We start from the raw sequence: 20,942 nt of genomic DNA, 5'->3' as shown, positions 1-20,942 counted from the left end.
TTAAAAAATCGGTTGTTTGGCAATTTTTGACATAAAACGAAGATAAAACACAAGCTATTTGTAATAAATGTAAACGTATATTAAATCATAAAACTGTGGGCAAATCTGGCGGGACGGGACATTTGAGTAGTCATTTAATGTCTTGTTGTAAAAATGAATTTTTGCATGCTAAAGCGGTAGCGGAAGCTAAAAAAAAGGTACCCCCCTTCCTGAAAATGTAGGAGTAGGTGGCTCTAAAATGGTACAAACACAATTAAATCCGTCTAATGTTTCTGGCTCTAGTTTACTACCTTCATATAATAGAGACAAAGATCTTTAAGAACTAGCTAAAATAAAATGTGTTATGGGTTTGCCATTTAGTTTTGCTGAAGATCCCGGTTTTATACATTATATTCAAATTGTATATAATCCAAATTTTAAAGGTTTTGCTAGAAATACAATAAAAAAGGCTGTATTTGATTATCATGCACAACATTTTCAATATCTTCGTTGTTTATTTTATTATAATACTTGTAAAATAGCTATTACTTCTGATATGGGTCGTAGTGTAAATGGTAACGATTATTTGACTGTTACTGCACATTGGATTGATGAAAATTTTTATATGCAAAAAAGAATTTTAGGTTATAAAAGTTGTCAAATGCAAAAAACCGGTACTTATATTGCTCAAACTATTTTAGATATTTTACAAAGTTATGGAATATGTGATAAAATAAGTAGTATAACCTTAGATAATGCTTCAAGTAATAATTCTGCTGTTCAATATTTAAAAACTACACTTTGTCCTTTTTATGGTGATAATTATCATATTAGGTGTACTGCACATATATATAATTTGATGGTTAGAGATGGTGTAAATATGTATGATAACGGATGTACGAAAGTTGAAAATGCATGTCATTTTATATTTAAATGTCAAGTTAAGTCTCGGCGTAAAGATTTTCAAAATCGCTGTTTTGAAAATAATCTTCCACCTAGAAAAATTCCAAAAACAGTGGCTACTAGATGGAATACTTTATATGAAATGCTTGTAGTCGCTTATGAATATCAAATAGTCTTACAAATGGTTTGGAATGCTCATAATTCTGATATGACATATAGACTAGATGATAATGATTGGCATGATATAAATGAACTTATAGATTTCCTAAAAGTTTTTTACTTAACTACAAAAAGAATTTCTGTACTTTATAGTCCATCAATTTGTACTGTTTTGCCTGATATTTGTATGATTTCTTCAAAATTATATAAATTTAAAAATAAACCAAGGATTCAACAAACCATTGAAAAAATGATTATAAAATTTTAAAAATATTATATTCCTATTCCTCAAATTTATTTAACTGCATGTTTGTTACATCCTAAGTATAAAGATTTCGGTTCATCAAGAATGGTTGAAAAAATATATTTTAACTTAGATATTAATGATGAATTAGAAGAAATTCCTAGCTGTCAACAAGTTAAAGATAGCATAAAAATTGAAGCAAGAAAATTGTATGATTTATATAATGCTAATAAAAATTTATCAAGTGAAAATGAACCTGAAAGCTCTAGGGTTAGATTTGATGAAAATAATATTGATAATTATTTAGAGGATTATCTTGAACTTTCTCACGATAATAGAAATGATTTTGATGCATATATTAATCAAATGACAGAATCTACTAAAGATGTTCTCAAATGGTGGAGAGAGCGCACCAAAGGATTTCCAAAACTAATACCGATGGTTCGAGATATATTAGCAATGCAAGCGTCGTCGGTAGCATCAGAAGGCGTCATTAGTGCAGCAAGGTTTCAACTTGGAGAACATAGGCATTCACTAGCAGCCGACAGCTAGGAGATATCGGTATTATTTCGAGATTGGATTAATGCCGAGAGAAGAAATTTGGGTCGTGAACCACTACCGACCAAATTTCAAGATGACGTTGATGAAGTAATGCAGGATTATAGTGACGACGGGATTGAAGCAATGGAAGATCTTTCTATTCAAGCTATTCCCGAACATGTTACTAAAGAAATGTTGAATGATTTACGAAGGGATTTATATGGTGGCACCAACTATTATTTCAAACTAATATTTTTGTAAATGTAATTGTAATATCAAATATATATTAATAAAAATATAGGCTATTCTCCTTAATTTGTTTTTTAATATTGTTGTATTAAATTTAATTTTTGATATAGTCAATTTTAAATTTTATAACTTTAAAGTTTAAATTCAAAAATTTCAAACTTTAAGAGTTTGAAATTTAAATTTTATAACTTTAAAATTTCAATTTAAAATTTTCAAACTTTAAAAGTTTGAATTTAAATTTTGAAAATTTAAATTTGAAACTTTAAAATTTAGAAAATTTTAAATTAAAACTTTAAAGTTTATAACTTTAAAGTTTGAAATTTAAATTTAACTTTAAAATTTGAATTTAAAATTTTCAAACTAGTTTGAATTTAAAGTTTGAAAATTGAAATTTATAACTTTAAAGTTTGAAATTAAAATTTTTAAATTGCTTAATTATTATAATAAAAATTAGATTCAATTAAATTTTTTTTTTAAAATCCGGTTCGTCCCGGATACCGGTCCGGTCCGGTATAGTACCGGTTTACTACCGGACCGGGACGGAACAATAATTATTTTACCGGTTTCCCGGACCGATCCGGTTCCGGTTCCGGAACTATACCGGTACAGACAGTACCGGTTCCGTACCGGTTCCGGTAATTACCGGTCCGGTTTTGCCAGTTCCGGTACCACTACCACACATACAGTTAGCTAAGCGAGAAGCTGTGATCGAGGAAGCCACACCTAGTAGTGCCTCTACTCTACTAGTCTTAGTACTAGATACTAGATAGACAGGCCAGTCATCGGTGGCATAAGATTCTTCACTTCTGTATAAGTAAAGCGAGATAGCAGAAATCGCTCGAAATAGTCATGGAACACATGCAAGTCCAAATTTAAAGATAAGGAAGGCAAGTTAAAGCAGAAAGAAAGCCTTAGCCGGAGCACTAGCATGAGAAGGAAGAGCAGCAAGGCTAAAAGTTTTCTCAGGCATTCAAACTTCATGAACTCCGATCTTATATATGTTACAGGTTTGATGATCGCTAACTCACACAAAACAAATCTAATAACTTTTTTGCAAGCAGAAGGAATGATAAAATGAGTGTAATGCAGTGGAGCGAAGGGGAGGGAGGATCTACTTGGAATTGGCTGTCAGTGAATCCCATGTATGACATAGATCGAGGAAAGAAAATCTTATACATACCAATGGTACATCTGAGACCTTCCTTCCAAGAAACTATGACATAGATAGATAGATGCGGTGTACTTCAGGAAACTACAAGCCTTGCCATTCGAATGAAAGGATTATCATCCTAATGAAATCATAATTCTTCCCTTATCAATGTTTGATATGCCTGAATTTTCCAATATTCTTAGTTTAAAATATGACTTTTATGCGTGGCGGAAACTCGGATCTTATGTTCTTTACATGCCCAACTTATCCGCTAGTTGTCTTCCTGTAAAAGAAAGAGGTTAGTTCACCACTCTGAATGAGGAAGACGAAGCGAGGAAGGCAGCTAAGAGCAGTAGATAAGGATAATTTTTAGGCAACTTAATTGACCTACTGGACTCAAAATAAAGAGTACATCTTATTTGGAAACTCGAAACTTGCCGAATTCCAAGCGGAACTCGATGGTACTTAAACGCAAGGGCCGGTGTCCATCATTGAAAGTTGCATCTCTATTTACGCACATTGGAGAAAGTGTTGCTGCTAGTGAAATCAGTCCATTGACATCCATAATTGTTTTAAGCAAGGCCAAGCTTTCTTCTCGAATTTTTAGATGCACTCTCTCTTTAATTAGCTTAAACATCTATGTGGAAAAGTTCTTATTGCAAAATGAATGTCATTCTTTAAGCCCTCACTCAAAAAAGGTCTTCCTATACTGTATTAAACAGAATAAGTGGTCATAGAGCATGTCCTCCTCCTGACGTTCCCCTACAGGGGGAACTCTCAATAGCGATTGTTGATCCTTATGCCTGGTTCAACTCAACTCTCCCTTATGAGCTACCCTTGCCTAAAAAGAAGAGGTAGCTTATAAACCTACTTGAGTAAGTAGTCTTGTCTGAAAGCCTAAGGAAAAGGACAACTTAAAAGTAAAAAATAACTGAAAGAAAGACATGCTTTAAGGCAACTACAGCTAGGAAGGTAGGCTAAAGTGACTAGTCTTTCTTATGCGAAAGCAAGCAAGACAACAAGGGAGGGTTTAAGAAATTCACTAGTGTCGGGATGGGTTTCCTTGCGGGTGTGTCCACTCGTTTTCCTATTCAAGTTCTGGTTCCCATTTCAGAAAGTTCAGATTCTTATTGCCACTACTTAGCATACACAGGTTAAAGGGTTAAATGTCTCATTTTTCATAAATTCCGATGAGTTAGGTTCTTTACGCAAAGAATATAGTAGAAAAGTGCACACGAAGATTTTGAATAATATGTGAAAATAAAATGATCGACAAGATGTTTATTAGAGAGATTTGATTATGGGATACAATCGAAGGGCTCATAAAATTAATAAATTCAGAAGTAAGGGAATATCGATGGCCTTTGTTTAATAGAGAGCGAACTGATGGAAAGTGACTTTGATCTCATGCTGTCCTTTACTTCGGCTACTAATAAAGGGGTTGGGATTTGACAAAAAAAAGATTGGCGCTTCGTTTAGCCACCCACGTAGTATGAAAAAGTCTGAGTTTGATGTTCAATAGCCATAGTGAGTTCATCACTAGTGGCATAAGAAGAAGAGGCATATGGGATGGGGAGAAAGGCAATTTACCTCACTTCTTACATTTCCAGTTGAACTCTCAACAAAGCCAGGCATTGCCTTCATGGGATCAGCTTCTTGTTTTCGACATAGAACATGAAAATAAAAAATAGTGTCTCTTTTTTTTTTAATCGAGTGAGATGATATTCTGAAATGGGTGCTAGCTTAAAAACTGTAGAAGAATGAAGCAAGGCTGTCGGTTGAGGCCTCACCAGGCTTTCATAAATCAGTCTCTCAATAATCAATATTTCTTATGAATAGTAGGGCACTGAGGGAGAACTTCTCGACGACAAAAAACAAGAGATTTCTGTTGGAGGGTCCCTGAAGCCCTGAGTAAAATGGAATTGAAAATACTTTCTATTTCAAGGTGGCATCTCAAACGTGCCGCTAGTCGGTTTAATCATGGAATGTCCAAAAAGCCTGGACAAATGCGAGCATTATTATTAGAAAAAGATGCCCTATAACATGTTATTGACTTGAGTAAGAGGTCCCTTTCTTTCTTACTACTAAACCCGAAAATTGCGTAGATTGCTTTGCTTGGGATTCCCTATGTAACCAAACAAATCCCTGTTATTTCACACGGAAAGAGGTCTGTTTAAGCGTTTGAAGTGGACGAACAATCAGCGTACGCAATCTAGTTTTATGCCATGATGTCTTTCTCCCCAGCAGAGCTGGAAACCGCTTTCATGCATTTTTGTTTTTGGTGAAGAAGAAAACCCGCCTGAAAAGAAAGATTCTATTTTAAAAGGTTTCAAAGGCTTGAAGGAGAGTAGCTTTATCAAAAGGAATTGATAGGATTTTCTCTCTCTGATTATATCCTACAATAAAAGAGGAGATAAGAAGCAAGGAAGACTTTTTATGAATAGCCCTTTTTAGTTCCAATACGCGTAACCGAAAAAAAGATTATCTTTTTTTCGGGATCATAGATCAGAGAATTCCATATTTTAAGCATTCTTACAAGCAGATCAGGTAGCAAAGGCATAGACAGCCCGATCTAGCCAGTGAGAAAGCATGTACGCTTTGGATTCAATATCTTTCTTAACACCCAAAAATTATATGCCTCTATAGTAGTCTACAACGGAATGCAACTATTTTTTACGGATAGGTATGTTAGCTAGGCCACCTGCCTGATCTGGATTTCCATCCAAACTAGTACCTTAAGCAGGAAGGCAAATGCAATTTTTTGGTATGGTATCATATATATGAGAAAGCGTGCTTTAGGAGTTACCTTTGTCCTTTATTTTGGAAATATAAAACAATCTTACCTACTAATAAAGTGGCAAGAAGCACTTTCTTTTCTTTCTCATCTCAAAGTCAACTTTCTCCCCTTTTACTAGTAGTTGAGTGCTCATTGTTCGGATCTTTTACCGGATCCGAGCTTCTCAAGCTCTATGCTGTTGGGGAATTCTGCAAGGTCTTACCACCTTCTTGATTCACTATATTTGAGTCTTTCGACTAGCAGATCTAGTAGTCGTCATTCGTTTGGACATGCTAAAGGTTTTCGCAGCACCTGTAGTAGGACTGAGGACTTATTTTGATGCATGTGGACTAATTTATGATTGGCCATCGCTGACGTTTTTCAAGCAGGCCATGTTGATTGGTTATTGTCTTCTTCGTCTAATGAGACCTCGATCCCAGAGCCTTCGAAGTATCTTTTTGATAGGTGCCTCTATTTGTGTGGCAAATTCACTGCTAACAGTTTTCGCCTAGTGTCCCCCTCGTTAACCTGCTGCCTTCCAACCCGTGGGAGTATACAATGAAAATTTTGGGGCATGAGTGACCGATCGTGAGACTACCTGTTGAACGTCTGATGGAACCTTGTTCCGACCTGAGATATGAAACAATGAGATCTCCCTTAATACTTTCTGTATGTGCTTGACGGCCCTCTAAGATGCTCACTTGGGGACTTCTTACTCCAGCTAATGCAAGAGTCTCCTCTAGTTAAATCGAGTCCAGCAGACTCCCTCTTCCTCTCATCCCCTTCGTCATCTCTTTGATCGAAATACTATTACTTAGGTAACTAAACATGGAATGGATAGAGGAGCGTAGGTGGATACGATTCTTTACCAAAAGACGCTTCGCCATCTCTCGCAACAATTGTATGGGAGTCTCCCTCGGAGGGACTTCATGAATGACCGTACCGATGAATTGTACCACACTCGGTGAAGCTACGGTTGTTTTTCCTGCAGAGTCTACCCAATGGTCCAAGCTTGATTGTAGAAAGTCGGCTATACGTTTTTGTATTTCTATGAGAAGCTCCACGGAACCCACTATTCCCAGTAGTATGTTGTTGGCATATCGAGCGTGAAAAGTCCTTCTTTAGTAATTAGTTTTTAAGGAGGCCGGCTTACGGGCTAGACCTCTCTCCAACCTGATAACAAGTATCGTCTCCCCGCCCATTTCTATCAGCGGGCCCTTTCTTTTGCAATACTTAAAAGATTTTCTCCTGGACCAATTATTATTACAGCGTTCTCTAGCATAGAATTCACACTTCTGGTTATAACCCGCGGCGGTTATGAAGAAGGCAGCACAAAAAAGGCTCTAGGGCTTGTTAAAGAAAGCGGCAAGGGCCGACGAAGGGTGGAAAACCAAAGGCATTTCATGGTCACCCCTGAGCCGAGGGGTGGTTTTTTGGGGGGATGTGTGCCACAACGAAATAAGGGAATGAAAGGCCGCTTTGTGTTGGATGCTATTTAACCTCCCCACAATGATGGTTGTGTTGTCTTGGGCAGCGTTGCATCTTGCTTCTTTGGAAGACTTTTCTTGGTCAGCAATACAACCTGTTGTTAATAGAACCTATCTTATTCTCTGAACAATCAGACTTTTGTACTTCTATCTAATCCTTCCTATCTCCTTATTGAGCTTGTGTAGGTAGATGTTGCTTGGTAGGGCCGATAGTAATACACTTTGTGAGATGGTGTAAGGGACCTTCTCACCTCCTACGAGTCGTCCGACGTAAAAGACTTTATGAATGTAATAAAATGAACTTCGGATCGTCGATCTCTTTCTTAAAGTTTGGGATAAGTCGATGTTGGTCGATGGTGTGATAAAACTTCCTGATGTCGAATTCCAAAAACCTATAAGAAGTTCCCCACTCTTCTTTGATTCGTCTTAGGAAGGATTTGAATCCTCAACACAAGCGGAAGTGCGATGTGTTAGGATACTCATGATCGTAAATGGATTCTAATCGCCACTTTCATGATCCTTTCTATAGGTAGAACTACGCTAAGCGGTCTAAACTTTGACCCTTGTTTATTTCTTCATATTCTAAAGGGGAGCAAAGCCCGTGTTTTTCACCCTCTATTGATAGAAAAAGGTCACTCCTGCCATCGTTTCAGTGACTCCTAGGGCTTCCCACGCCGCAATCTTTTTTGTTCATTAGAATGTTCACCACTTCTACCAATACCGGAATGATTATCCCTGCCCTATGTGTCAACATCCATCTCTAAATTTCGTCGCGTACTGTTAATTTCCCCGCCATTCTTGTCACTAACACCTGTAATCCACGCAGGTGTGTCTTCACCCCTCTAAGTGGACGAGAAATAAAGGATTTGTCGGAGCAATCTCCCAGGTTATAGACCCAGGAGTCAACTTTTTGGTGTTAGCATTCGTTACATGTATCAGTCTGTGGAAGAGACAAAGGGTCACCACTGCTGAGGATTCCCCCCCCCCCAATATTAGATAGGTCATTTGAGGGTTTGTCGCAGTTCATTGATGTGCTTACAGACAAGGCTACCCTTTTCCGAATGCTTCGCAAGACCACCTACCACTAGTCTTCGGCCGGAGGGGTTTATTTCACAAAAAGGTCGGAGTGCAGTCTCCCGAAGAAAGAAGCCCAACAAATGTCATTTGCAAAGCCACGAACCTCATTAAGATCATATTGGCATACTCTCCAAAAAAAAGAGAAGACTCCATTGAAAACGAGAGTGAGGTACAACAAGGCCATTTCTATCCACCACCCTTATCACGGAGCCGTACGTGGACGTTACTTCTCATACAGCTCCCAGCCAGCAAGCAGTTAGCCTTCCTCTGCAAGGAACGGAAGTGTGAATGAATCGACATCTATTATAGGATTTTTGTTGTACACGATCTCCATTTTTGTAGTCCTAGCTATCTTCTCCACTATGTGGTAGAATTTTCATCCCAACCCTTTCGCAGGGGTACCTTCCCTTTTAATTAAGAGAATGACTTGGAATTGACTCCCCTAATTCAAGATAAGAAAGAAGGGTATGGAATTAATCAAAGGAATGCTCTCCCGTGGCGGTACGCAGATCCTCGATGACCCTAGCTCCCCGTCCCATCCAATCCCCTGTTGGATCAAGGACTGCCATAATCCTTAAAATATCGACCTTGACCTCGAATAGGTCTTTTGCCTCGATTTTGGAAAGGTACATGATCTCGATAAGGGAAGTATAGGATTATTTGGCTAGGAGCCTCTGCTGGATAGGCTGAAGGGAATCCCCCCAATCACTTCGTCTAGCTTATTAGAGGGACCAACTTCATTCCCTCAAGAAGCTACTTGAATAGCAGAAGGCACATCTCCTGGTTCTTCTTATGGCTGATCCACCGACATGCCCGTTTATGTAGATTTTCCCATCATTCCAAGAGGACATCAATCCCAAAATGATCCTCTTCAAACTCAGCCTCGCTTTATTACCTAGAAGGGCCCATAAGAGAAAGTGATCCCCCGAAACTATAAACAAAAATTCCAGAGGGAAACTAAGAATATAATATCCCTAAATGGGATAGCAAATAGTTCCTTAGAAAAAATATAAATAAAGAGATTCTAAATAAAATAGGAATTAAAAAAATAGATTAATAAACTGGTATTTTATCTTCGAACGAAAACAAAAAAATCAAAAAATACGGATCAACCCCATAATTACTAAATGGAAAAGCATGAGACACCAGTTTTTTGATGTGGCATTAGTCTAACAGCGAATAGCCCGAGAAAGGTCGAAATAAGAGAGAGAACGCCTCTAAAGAAAAAAGGTGACATAATAGGCAAGAATTTTTCTCTCGCTCTTTGCGGGAGGAGCGACATACTGGGAAAAAAAGCCCTTCCTCAGATTCGAACCGATGACTTTCTTAGCCTCCTTCTAAAGGGCAAACTGATCAACTTGCATATGTTAAGCATACGTTTCAAGTAGAATGATTAGACCTTCTTATCAATTTCTCTACTAGCTATAAACTTCAACCCCCCTTCTCTTACTTAGATAGAGAAATAAATAAGCAAGACTTTCTACCCTGCCTTTCTTTTCTTAAAAAATGGTGAATTACACCAAATATTTCCTTCTACCAAGCCTTTCCGTTCCCTAATCGAGAAATATCACTCTAAAAAGTATGCCCTTTACTATTATACGATATATTCACCATGGATGATATCATTCCTCCTGGAAGCGAAGGCAGGAGCAAAGCCTATTGATTCACCAATTTGCTAACCTACTTGTCAGCTACCCGCATTCTGTAACCAGAATAGGGCTCTAGACTTAAAACCACCCGCTTTTAAAAGTCTGGAAGGCGGCGCCTAAACTAGTCGGACTTTCTTGAATCCATAGTCTTACAACGCTTCTCTATCTATTTAATTGATTTTGTTGCAAACTCATCTCCACACCTATTTTTTCCCCGACCCTATAGTGGAGCTATCCCCCCGACCCTAGGCCTATTGAGATCTTTCCTTGTGCGTGTAATTTGGGCTCATGATGGGGAATACCCGGTTCATCGGATCTTCTACAAGTATTGGTAGGCTCGGGTTACTAGTATAGGTATATGAAAGCCAGTAGAGCTAAATAGAGGTCGATCATACTTCTATGCGCACTGAGTTGAGGTCCTCCTCGTAGGGATAAACTATTTTTGACATACATCCTTGATATGTGAGACTTCCACGAAAGAAAGCACGGATAAGAATAATCTACGTATGCAAGGAATGAGGAGCGAAAAGACAATTGACTATAAGGAAAGGGGTTTAGCGAGAAAATTAGCTCACACCTATCTTTGATGAAAGAAGCCGCAAGTTTAGGTAGAAGGAAATGCCAGTGTCAGAGAGATGACTTCTGTTGAACTCTTCATATACATGAAGGAAATTAATGCCTTAATGGAATGGAATCCAGGATCCAAGTAGATTAGGTTAAGGCAAGTATGAGCTCAACCCTTTTCTCATCAGGGCAGGATCGATATCCATTCGACCTGATGAAAGTGTGGTCAGATTCAGAATCCCCAATGTCTTGGTCTCTACCTTCGCTTCAAGGATAAGCACCGCATCTAGGTAAGAGACTTTTTATTGAACTGATTCACCAGATCTTCCATCTAAAATTTGGAAGAGATGTCTGTTAAGGTCGGCTTCATAAAAGCAAGAAAGGAAGCAAGTTTAAAGAACATAGAGATGGAAAGAGATCAATTTTGCCCAGTTGTTGTCAGATAAAATCCCATTCATTCTTAAATGGAATAGGGAATGGGCAGAGCTACGGCTATCAAGAATGGGCGATAGCCAATGACTAAAAGCACCGAATATCTACGAATGACAAGGATCGGAATGCTAATCGATGAGATGATCCTACGATATATTTCAAGTTCAGACTATGATGATTGACATCCTCACTTACGCAACGAAATTGAGTTGATGGAGTCGTCAGTGCCCTTGAGTTATTCTCTTTGGCATCTCCTTCTCTCATCGTTAAAGGCGCCGCAAGGCACTCGACTAGAAGGAATGGATGTTAGTCACACAGGGAAGACTATGACTATGCGCTGGCACTAGCCCTGGGCATGTATTCTTCTTGGATTGAAGGAACGAGACTGAATAGAACCAGAACCATATGCTTCACACATTAAGTCTGATCTTATCTACTCTATTGCCCGATCATAGCTCTATTGTATTATATTAATTATCCGTCTCCCCTACCCTTTTAGAACATTCTGGTTTAAAACAACACAACCTTAAAGGAAGCCATTCCTAATAGGAAATTTCCCTGGCTTGAAATTCACTTGCTTCACCGGATTGAGCTACTGATTTCAAGTACAGGAAAGAAGCACCACTTCTTTATTGTCTTGAAACACCTTTCTGAAATCGAATCATAGAACCCATACATGATAGGTTTCTCATATTAGGTAAATCAATTTAATGATTGGCTTCTATCTTTTACTCAATGTGATTTTTCAAAGATCCTAAAATATGACTATCTCATGGAAGTGAATGGGATGTGAGAGAAAATCTTGTGATACAAATATCTCTTATACCCCCTAATTGGAGCTAAGGATTCTTCATCTTGGAATCCATCTCCACTCCCCATGCTGGTAAAAACGGGGTAAACCCGGTGGCACATCTGCGTCTTGAGCGAGTGAAAGGCTTGATCGAAGGCCGGGTTCTGCCGCAATCCTCAGAAGTAGCTTCAATCGAAGGTTTCACAAGTGACAATAAAGACATTTCTCTACGACTCCTTAGAGGTTGGGGAGTGAAAGAAGATTCATCACGGGGCTGGACATTAAGACCTTAGTTGAAAATGCATTTCCTTATTCAAGGGGATCTAATACATCATGGTCTAGGGACCTAAGAGAAGGAAGATAGATTACCAAGGCTTATTTTAAGCCACAACTTAAAGAAAGGTGGACCGATTGGAATCTTGTACACTTTCCTTATCTTTCTTTTAATGATACAGCCTCTACCTCATAGAAAATTCTGTTTAGGAAGCTAGCGCCCACTCTCGCCTCAATATACGTGTAGGGGGAAGCACCAACGAAAGTGAACCTTCATTGTTTCGTTTCCTTTTATCTTCAAATCGATTAGAAGCAACGCGGTAGCTCCCCCTACATATTAGTAGGGAGATCCTTAACTAAGGTATAATTCCATTTTCGTTTGATGACAAAGAAAGTTATAGTATCTTATTCCATTTGGAGGTTTTTATGTTTAAGACAACTTTCGTTCCCTTACTTTTTAGTCTATCAGCTGCAACAAGGGCTGATGGAACGTTTTTGTGCTTGCCCCAACCAATACCACTATTTATTACCATAAACCAGCCCCTCTTCAGTATAGGCATGTCTTTATTTAGAATAGATTCATTCCAGAACAGAAAACAAAATTGAGAATTAGAATCGCGCTTGGAGCCTATTGCTAGAACGAACAACACACCAACTTGATCCAGCAATATCGCGTGAGTGAAGAAGGTCAATGCCTCTTGGAAAGCTCTTTCGTATAGTTGAACGATCATGACAGGACTCCAGGAAGAAGCCCAAGCTAACTCCGTGCTAGCAGTCGCGGTATGACGGGGGGGCAAGTAAACTTTGGAATGACTGGGCGTAAAGGGCATGTATGCGGTGAGTCGAGTTGAAAGTGAAAGCCGCCAATAACTGGCGGAATTCTCTTGAAACAATTCACTTGAGTGATATAGAGGAGAGTGGAATTTCGTGTGTAGATGTGAAATTTGGATATCTACGAAGGAACGCCAAAAGCGAAGGCATCTCTTTAGGTCCGTATCGATGCTGAGGTGCGAAAGCATGGGGAGCAAAAGGATTAGATACCCTGGTAGTCCATTCCATAAACGATGAGTATTCACCCTTGGTCTACGCGGATCAGGGTCCCAACTAACGTATGAAACACTCTGGGGGCCTACACAAGCTGTGGAGCATGTTGTTTATTTTGATACAACGCGCGAAACCTTACCTGACCTTGACTTATGAATAAGAAAACATATCCTTAATGGGATGGTACTTAATATAATCCAGGTGTTCCATGGATATCGTCAGCTAGTGTCGTGAGATGTTTGCTCAAGTCCTATAACGAGCGACACCCTCATTTTTGTTACTGAGACATACGCCTAAGGAGAAATTCTATGCAACTGAAGTGAGTTGAGAAGCCGAGTGACGTGCAAGGGCTACTAATTGCGTTCCAACACTTAGTTGTGCTGTCAGTAAGAAGGTAGCTAACGCCTTTCGAAGCACTTTCTATTTCTAGTTGGCGTTGTTTTTTTATTGCAGCTAGGGCGCTGGCCTAATAAGATAGAAAGGGCCTTTCTTGCTTGTTTCGTAAAGTAAAATTTTTGCCCTTATCTTTCAGGTGACGACGATGTCGAGTTGATGGCAAATAAAGACATGTCAATAAGGCGAGCCACCAAGTGGAGTTGTATGTAATGGGTTTATTCCCCGCCCAAATAAACGGCTCCGAAACAAACAAAAAGGTGTGCGTTCCACTCAAAAAGGACTGCCATTGATATTCTGGAGAAAGGTGGGGATAATGTTAAGTCCGCATGGCCCTTATGGGCTGGGCCATACATGTATTGCAATGGCAATTACAATGGGAAGCAAGGCCTTAAGGGAGAGCTAATCTGGAAAGATTGCCTCAGTTCTGAATGTTCTCTACAACTCGGGAACATGATGTTGGAATCGCTAGTAATCGCAGATAAGCATGCCACGGTGAATATGTACCCAGGCCTTGTACACACCGACCGTCACACCTTGGGAATTAGTTTTGACCGAAGCATCGGACCTATGATCACCCATAACTTCTGTGGCACACTAGTGCCACAAAGGCCTTTAGTCCAAATAATTTACCATCCTTATTGAAAATGGGTATAGATGATAAGAATTTAGGTGAATCTGTGCACTTAAATCGTTTTTGGTAAAATTCCGGAAGAAAGGGTGACTAAGAAGGCAATTGTGGTTGCAGTCTGGTTTACTCTTTCCACAAAAACCCAGCCTGCTGATAGGTATTATGTAATAGAATAATTACGATTTGCGAGATATTGATATGAAATGTGATATGCTCGAACTTAACCGCATCTTGATTTGCACATGGATAATCTGTTGTATAACCCTAAAGAGTCATACTCATACCAAGGGCATTTTGTCCATAAAAGAGTGTCATCAGTCTAACTCGATCATGACTCAATCATGACCTTAGGCGGAATTGGTCTTGGCTGGAAAAATGAAAGATACATGAAAGCACAGAGCAGCCCTCAAAAGGGATTCCGTAGAGCTGTCTAACACCTTGGTATTTCATGAGTTTTATCCATGCCCGAAAAAGAGAACTTGGTGTTAATTGGGGCAGCTAGCTACCAGCTTGTCTAACTAAAGTACTGCTGTAATTCCATGCAAATATGGCTTCCCGGCGAACATGAGGTTCCACTCACTATTCAAGGACAGACAAAAAGGGACCACTAGCCGAGAGAGTCAAATAGGGAATAGTCCCTGAGTTCACCCGCTTGCCCGAAGATGAAGGGGAAAAAAGGGATGTCAGGGACAGAGTAACCAGAGGGGGCATGAAATGAACCCGTGAGGGAAGCCATAAGAGCAGGAGTGGAGAGATAGGGAAAGAGGAAAGGTGTTTTCCCATTCTATTGATTGATGCAGAGTCCCGAACCGAGCCCAAGACCATACTATGACTAAATAAAGTTGAAGTTCCTACCTTGGGAACATTGACATACGATCTTTTCGAATTAGGGAGCCGAGTATGAACCTGAAACCAATATGAAAAAAAGTCATCAAGCAAGATAGGAAGTGTCAAGTGTATGTTTCCCATTCTAATATTGGGAGTTAAAACATGAAATGAAGAAGTAATAAAAATGTTACCGCCCCAAATCTCATTGATTAGGTCTTCTGGATCACCTGATAACAGTCTAATCAAAAAAATGTCATGACCTAATGGACTTTAGGACTAAAGTAGAGAAAAAAATGTACTTATCAGAGGACTGAGCCACTCAAACAATGTGAGGTTAGCGGAATGCAACTTCCTGATCGACAAGCTTCAATATAAGCTTCGAGAAAAGCATGAAAAGAACACTAACCTAACTCAATGGAGGAGACTTCCAGCACTGACTGAGACACACAAAGGGCGGTTGAGTAGTTTGTTTGATTTGATCAGAAAAGTAGTATACCTCCGACTGAATCAATATCGCGTTCTCCTTTGCTGCTATTAAGGAAAGCGGTATGGATAGGAAAGAACAAGTTCCTAGTAAGCAGCCTATAAACTCTTCTCTTGTACCTGGACCGTCAGCTTATATATTTGACTTAGTTGGAAACCCTCCTATCGATAAAAAGCGAGGTTTTCACCAGCACTTGATCTAGTAGCTACTTTTTAGGTAGTGCTTTCGGGTATTTTGTGTAAAAGTCTTTGTAAGCAATAACCCAAAAACACTGACAAAAGAGATTGAATGCGAGGTTAGTTCACTTATTTCGGGCACCATCTTACGTCATTAGTTAAAGCACTTTCTATAAGCCTTTAATTTAAGGACGTTTTAAAAAAGAGAAAGAGTTCTGCCTTGTCCTTAGATAGAAGAAGAATAGGAGAAGCAAGAATCGCAATAACCTCCGCTATTTCCTCTTCGAAATTGCTACTAGAGGGGAAAATCTCTTTACAGAAGGAAAGTCCTAATAAAAGATGGAAGGTAAATCAGTTGTATTATTATGGATCGAAAGTTCAGTCGATTTAGGTGTAGGAGGATTAAGGACTTTCAGCCTAGGAAGACGACGGTGCTAGAGAATTTGTGATTGGGGAATAATTATTGTCGAAGGGAGGGAGCGGTCTAAACTTTTTAGGCTTGGAACAAGAACTCTTCTCTTACCTGCTCGAAGGATTTGATGTGACCCTGGTAGAATGAATTGAATTAGCTAACGAATATTCCGTAATGCTTGCAAAGAAATCACAAGAAAAGCTTCTTCCCTTTGGCGACTCAAAATGAATGGGAAGAAGTGAACAAGAAATGAACTTATATAGGAGCGCTTATTCCGCTTCCTTCTACTCTTGAACTGTTAGACATTCACGATGTTGGATAAAAACCATTTGTAGTTAAGGAGCTAACCTCCATCCTATTCTTTAAAACTATTTAAGAGTGGTTGGGTACCTGACTTAAGGCTTAGAAATCCTCGACCTTATGATACATTCGGTAAGCAGTGCCTCCCAAACCAGAAAAACCCGCCGTTCACCAACCTCCAATAAAAGACCATACTGGTGAACATTCATCTTTTGGAAAAATTGAGAGCGTCTTTTTCAAAATCACAAGTAGGGTTGATGCAGTGATTCAAGAGATTCGTTGGGTACTCCACACACGCATTCAAGAGAATTTTCAAGCTGAGTGCCTCCCAAAAATGCCGGAGGAAAGACACAGGGGGAAAGGATGGGGGAAATCCTCTAGAGTCTGTAAACAGAGAGACGACACAGCTCCTACTTTCGGGAATTCAAAACGAATTTCTGAAACTTACAGGGTTCTGGAGGTTCGGAGATGAAACAACAAAAGGAATGGTAGGGGCGTGCATGACCCCTCCAATCAAGAATTAGGGCCTTACAATCACTAGCCAATGTGATTTTCTCTCATGCATTTCTTCTTTCATCGTTCGATGATTCTTCTTCCCCTTGTTGTGTTGGCTTGTTCAATCAATCTCATAGGTTCCTATGGATCGTCTTATAAGAAAGGTGATATAGCATAGACATATGGTAGTAAAGGATTGAAAAAGAATCTTTTGTGGAGCATATATAGTGGTATAGTCCTTAATGCGGAGGAGCAAAAAAAGGGATGTGCCTTACTAAGAAAGAAAAGGGAAATTGAAGACTTAGAGCATGCGAGGTCGAAAATAAGAGAGTGACTTAAGAAATTACTTAATTAAAGTTTTGTGCTATATATCTTTCGAGATCCTGCGACATTATTGAATGGAGGGGGCTCGACCTGATGCCTTTAAATAGAGTCCCATCCGTCTCCCCGGTTCCACACGCCCTTACTATTAATGGCTCCTATTGGGAGAAGCTGAAATTGTTGAGTGAGCGATCTGGCCTATAGTCCTTCAGTGATGTATTTTTTTCAAAAAAACACCGACCTTGGTAGAAAACGAACGACAGCGTGAAGTTGATGAGCAGGGAAGATGTCTTTTTTCTAGTTGTCCAAGATGCCCCATCTTCTATAGCCAGGTAATAGTCATTTAAGGACTAGTTGATGCGCTGGGATGCAAGAAAGCTCTTCGGTGCTTATACGGGACGAACAGTATAGGAACATGAAGGCATTGGCTCTTACTATCGACCGTATGGAGAGAACCACAACGCTTTACCTTACTAATATCCAAAGCCGAAGATCTCTTTTTTACTAGAAAGTTAACATACATAGGTCCTATGTTTCTCATTACTCGTTGAAGTCTGATTTGAGCCCTGGTCAAACTGATCTCTCTGGTGGGCGGAGAATGGTCTCATTTTAACAATATTTTGATTAGGCCTATCTGTCGTTGCTAATGAACCGATAACCAAGAGAACCTTTTAAAGAACTATTAGTACCATTTACTTAAGAGATTACTTTATTAGTAGTTGCTAAAGGATTCTTTCTTTATATCATGCATATAGGTCAAAAGTGATCTTCAACTTTACTTTATCTTGAACAATAAGTTCTAATTATTTAGATATATAAAAGAAAATGAAGAGAAATATATAAAGCAACGGAGCCGTCATAGTCTGTTTTGAATGATCTTCAAGGAAGGAACGAGTCGCTTCCCCCTTTCCTTCACCACCCGCTGGAGCACAGTCTTCGCTGATCTAAATGTTATCAAAAAGACAAGCCCAATAACGCGGCTACGATCTCTTTCCTTACTCAGGCCCCAAGCGAGCAGGATTACAAGAATTTGATGGACGGTTCGACATGGTCTAAAAGTACAAGACTGGGAGGACAAATTTGTTGATGCACTAAGTCGAAGGGCCGAGTTGGCATTCAAAAATTTTGAACTGGTCGAGATGTGAAGTCAATCACCTTGGGTGGGTCAATTATCCTAGAGCAGAGCTTGAACAAAGGGTCACAACTTTAGGCGAGGTCTCTGTCAATAGATATAAAGCAGTCACTCATTTATTTACCTTCGACATACTAAGCAAAATGGCTGATCCAACTACGGAACAAATACAGACATAAACATAAAAAAATACCGCACAAAGCGACCTCTCTAAAAAGCTACCCTCCGGCATTCGTCCTTAAAACTACCCACCAATCATCCTAAACAACAAACTATTCATAAAAGAGAAATGAATTACAGAAACCAGTGAATGAAATAAGGAGAAAAAACAAAAGACCTAGGAACGAGCACGGAGAATTGGTTTCCCTACCTTAACGTACCGAGAATTTTAGGGGTCTAGCTCGCTGATATAAAAAAACCGGAATATTCAATACACGGATTCTTGGTACAGGATTGAATCCTTAGTTACAAAGAGGGGCTAAGTTAAGCCTTCGTAATGCTATGGGAAAAGCCCTTTTTTTCTCGCTTCATCTATGCTATATATATGGTCTACCTTTTTAAATAAAACGGAATATATGAGTAAGTAGCATCTACAATAGAATCTAGAGCAGCTAAGAAAACAAAGGTTGAACCCGGCTCACAAACCAGGAGATATGGGGGCCTTTGCCCGCTCATCATCAATCCAATTCTTCTACTCTGTTAGTACAAATAATTGTAAGTCTCAGCGGGACATCGAAGTCTTGGAACTACATCGATAGACAAAGCATTTTCCTTCCTCACTACTATATCGAGAGAAGCAATCGGCTTGTGATGATTTCATTGGTTCTTTTGTTCACTTTCCCTCTCGGGAGCTTCCGTCGATGTGCTCTCTTATTTGCGAGAATTTCCTCCCTTCTGTGTTATCTCCTTACTAAGAACCCTTCCTTTCATTTCAACGTTTCCTCTTATGTAATTTGGCGTTAAGTCTTTCTTTAGCTTGATAAGATAATGGTGCTCTACTTTTGTACATGGGATGTTATATCACCCAATTCGTCATTTACTAACGTAGAACTCATACTACGTCGGATTTAATGTTTCAAAGAAGTAACTGCTTGTTAACCACCGAAGTCTAGTTGATATTTACATATGTAACTTAACCTATTATATTTATATTAGAGACTTTTACTATGTCGTTATCTATTTGTTATCGGGAATGGGTCTTTTGTCCTCTATATCGGGCATTCGGAATAAGTATCGTTATTTGGCAATTTCTCTCTTATGCCTTTAGCGAATCCCTTTAGAGGAGTCGCCCGATCATCCCTTGCAATGAAATTAGGAAATCTTTCATGCAATACCGCGTGTTTGAAGTCCTAATAAGCTAAAGATGATGATGAAGCATCGGGTCTTGGAAAAGAATAAGACTAGAAAGCACATCAAACCGCTAAACCATGTGCGCGTGATTTTTCTCGCCTACCATGAGTTTGGCTTGCGCTATAAAGTTGTCTTTTCTAAGATGACCGCAGAGAACCTTTATGACATTCTTATGGATAAAGCAGTCAGTAAAGCGTTTTCTTATGTTGTTTAAGACCCCTTATCTGGAAACTCTTGTAAGGTATATTATTCCATTATCCAAGGGGGTGCAGGCTTCATCGAAAGGCTCTCCGCTTAGTGGCATTATTGGGTTTGCTTGCAAACAACACTTCTCCTCTCACCTATTCCTTTCCGTTAACTATTGAGATACATCACAATTTGCATTACCCCCTAGAAATCATTGCTTGTTCTTACCGCAGCACCATATCTTGACCGTTTTGTAGAACTGGTCCATTTCTAATTGTCCCATTCCCCTTCGACCGATCGTAAAAGGAGAAGAACTAAGAGAGTATGCTATGCGCAGACTAACTTGATGCTTTCTTTCTTTGAGGAATTTTGGAGTGAAAGGCGATGCTAGTCGATTGAGACACTAATTCCTACATACCAGTCTTTGATCAATCAAACATGATAGGACAGAAATCTTCTGATTAAGAAAGAAGGGTACCGCCTCTCGCTAATACAATACAGGGATAACCCTAACATGAATCGATTCCCATCTTCTCTAGTGGAAATTCTGATCTCGAATAACTAAATAGCGTTAGTGAGGATGCCCAGTAGCTTCTCTTGAAGCTTCTTAAACGCGAGGGGCCTTTCCCTCTCTTCCTCTTTTTTTAAGGTTACCATCCAATATTTGAAGAGAGGGTATTGCAATCATTCCAATCCATCAACTCTAGTATTTGCAGTTATTTTTTGTAAAGTGACTATCGTATTTGATGTTCAACCGTTTAACTCGCAACCAAGGAATGTTCCTGATCTTCGAACAGAACCGAATGAGGTTACCGTGAGAACAAACCAACATGCATGACTTAGATAAGGATGATGATCTATCGTGTACGCAAGGATCACTATTGGATAGAGCCACGTGAGATACATTTTTTAATCGCG

At 39.3% G+C, this 20,942-nt stretch overlaps 2 pseudogenes; one reads left to right on the top strand and one right to left on the bottom strand.

Moving 5' to 3' along the window:
- Positions 1–6,293: 6,293 nt before the first annotated feature.
- On the bottom strand, positions 6,294–8,132 carry LOC107003912 (annotated as a pseudogene).
- A 122-nt stretch (positions 8,133–8,254) lies between these two features.
- LOC114074753 lies at positions 8,255–8,873 on the top strand (annotated as a pseudogene).
- Positions 8,874–20,942: the final 12,069 nt, after the last annotated feature.

The sequence above is a fragment of the Solanum pennellii genome, chromosome 11 (genome assembly GCF_001406875.1).
Source record: "Solanum pennellii chromosome 11, SPENNV200".
NCBI lineage: Eukaryota > Viridiplantae > Streptophyta > Magnoliopsida > Solanales > Solanaceae > Solanum > Solanum pennellii.
Note: the sequence above shows the minus strand (reverse complement) of the source record. Positions and strands in the feature narration are given on the sequence as shown.